Source organism: Halyomorpha halys, unplaced genomic scaffold (assembly GCF_000696795.3).
Source record: "Halyomorpha halys isolate HHAL.00 unplaced genomic scaffold, Hhal_1.1 Scaffold1761.1, whole genome shotgun sequence".
NCBI classification, from domain to species: Eukaryota; Metazoa; Arthropoda; class Insecta; order Hemiptera; family Pentatomidae; genus Halyomorpha; species Halyomorpha halys.
The window spans coordinates 117266-119652 of record NW_027112893.1 but is presented as its reverse complement, the minus strand read 5'-3'; the positions used below and the strand labels follow the sequence as shown (position 1 = coordinate 119652).

General features: G+C 28.4%; 2 protein-coding genes across 3 annotated transcripts in view; both read left to right on the top strand.

The window, feature by feature from the left end:
- LOC106690578 (probable cytochrome P450 6d5) overlaps positions 1 to 2387 on the top strand; it is a gene marked incomplete at its 5' end in the record, with an annotated part of 8399 nt that overhangs the window by 3611 nt on the left and 2401 nt on the right.
- LOC106690582 (cytochrome P450 9e2) overlaps positions 1307 to 2387 on the top strand; it is a 41438-nt gene continuing 40357 nt past the window's right edge. For both annotated transcript variants that reach the window (XM_067050585.1, XM_067050584.1), the window contains exon 1: positions 1307 to 1690. The gene's annotated coding sequence lies outside the window, so the exon portion shown is untranslated. The remainder of the gene's footprint in view (positions 1691 to 2387) is intronic.

Below are 2387 nucleotides of genomic sequence, written 5' to 3'. Positions count from 1 at the left end.
CCCTGGCCCGGCAGAATTGAACACGTATTAACTCGCGATCTTTTTGGGTACTAATTCTGAAATTTTAGTACGAATTAGTACTAATTAGGTACTAATTCGTGTATAAGTTTCAGCTCTAAATTCGAAAAGTGCCGGGCCAGGGACATGCACCTCTTCTTTCTACTGTTGCCAGGCAGCATTTGTGCTGATGCATTAATTAGAAATCAAAATGTAAATTTTCAAAAACTATTCTTAATTTAATATGAATGAAGTTCTTAAACCTTAAAGGAGAAGTATAAAATATTAATTTATATCGTCGAAATTACTCTAAAACTTTCAAAATAGGTTATTAAATGAAAATTATTGAATTTAATTTTCAATTAAAATTTCAAAATAGGGTATTAAATGAAAATTATTGAAGAAAGATAGTCCCATCAAAAAGGAGCTCCAACAGTGCAAAATTATTTGTTAAGCACCAACATTCCACTCCACTTTGCTGGGCTTCATCAAGACTTAAAACATAGTTCAAAAACTAAAATATTGTTTACAAGATAAGAGTATAAGATGACATGAAATATTATACTATCATAGAACTATAAAATGTAAACAATGTGTGAAAATTATATAAAAACGAGCAGAGTAAATTAAAATAAGATCTACACTAATAAATATAAATAAGAAAAAACAGTAATAAATATAAATAAGAAAAACAATAATAAATATTAGGAATAAAAAGAACTTGTAGAGTAATAACAAATAAAATAATAGATACAGGAATAATAAAAATAAATGTAGTAAAATTGGAATATTAATTAATAGTTGATCGGATGTAATAGATTGTAGTAAGATAGTAAAAACTAAAACATGGAAAAAAAATAATAATAAAATAAGGTATGAGTTAATCAAGTGGCAAAATGAAAATCAAGAAAAAATAAGTTTTGTCAACTCAAAACATCTATCTACTCCCGCAACCCACCTGCCACTAAACTTTCTGAAACACGCTCGGCTTATTTCTGAATCAATTTATATTAATCTTAATCCTAGACCTACTAATCATGAAGATAATAAAGATTGTATCTCTTTTTCCTGTCGACATTTTTTTTTTGTGTGTTCTGCATTTTTTATGTAAAATTTCTTATTATCCTCCCAGATCAACTCTTTTTGATTAAATAGTATTTTATAAAGTACTAGTTCAAATGAATATCAAAATTCTCTGAAAAGAACTTAAATATAATAGTGATATTCTAATCATAGATTAGAATAGTAATGCTTCTAAAACAATTTAATACAAAATTAATTGTAAAAGTAATAATAATTATAATAACATCTTTTATCATTTTAAATTACAGGTCAGCAGCTTTTGGAATTAATCCAGGTGTACTGAAAAATCCAGAATCAGAATTTAGAGTAACGGGTAGAAAATTAAATGATGTTAGTATTAAAAATATAATCAGGATTTGGCTTATCTTTTCTTTTCCAAAAATAACTAAAACGTTTGGGTTTTCATTTCAACCAAAATCAATAACAAACTATTTCTGCAACATTATTAGAAATGCTATAGATTATAGGAAAAAAAATGAAATTCAGAGAAATGACTTTATTCAGATGATGTTGCAACTAAAGGAAAAAGGAAAAATAGAGCTTAAAACACTAGATTCTTCTGATGATTACTTAAAAAATGAGCTGAATGACACAAGCACTGAAACACTTGGTTTGTTCATTTTTATATTTATGTTTATTATACTCTTATAATAATTAAGACTTCAATATAAGATAAGATTATATTCAATAGAAAGTCTATTTAAAAACCTTACCATTCTAATTCTGATCTTTTCCAACATTTGTGCTGCTAACCGTCGAGTTGCAATTCCAAACCACCGAGTCAATTCTGCCTATCTCTTGTTTGTCTTGTCTTGTCTGTGCATACTTTTCCTTCCCCAAGTAATCCAATGTAAAAAGAGTAAATAAATAGATTAGAGTCTGCCTTTCAGTCTAGGTTCCAAAATATCTGGTATTTCGGGTATCGTATATCCTTTTAGACATGACCAAACCATTTTAGTCAGTACTGTTCAACAATATTACATGCTGATATAACTCCCAATCCTTTCATTTCTTATTCTCATCATCTGTTTTGAGGAATCTCATTTAAACACTCTGATCCTGCTTTTATGCTTTTCAAGGCTTATCTGATCTGCATGAACTCTGTTAAATGAGGAGAAGTGGATGAGATGGAAGTTGAAAAGTGGCTCCAGTACTAAGAAAAGCCATTTTTACTTTTCTCAGTGCTTAGGTAATGGGAGTATTGTGATCAGTTCAAAGTTTCGATGTACAGTTTTCAACAACCGATTTAGAACTCCCTGAGTCGATAAAAAGCATTCTTGGACTTGTGAATATTATATTTTATATAT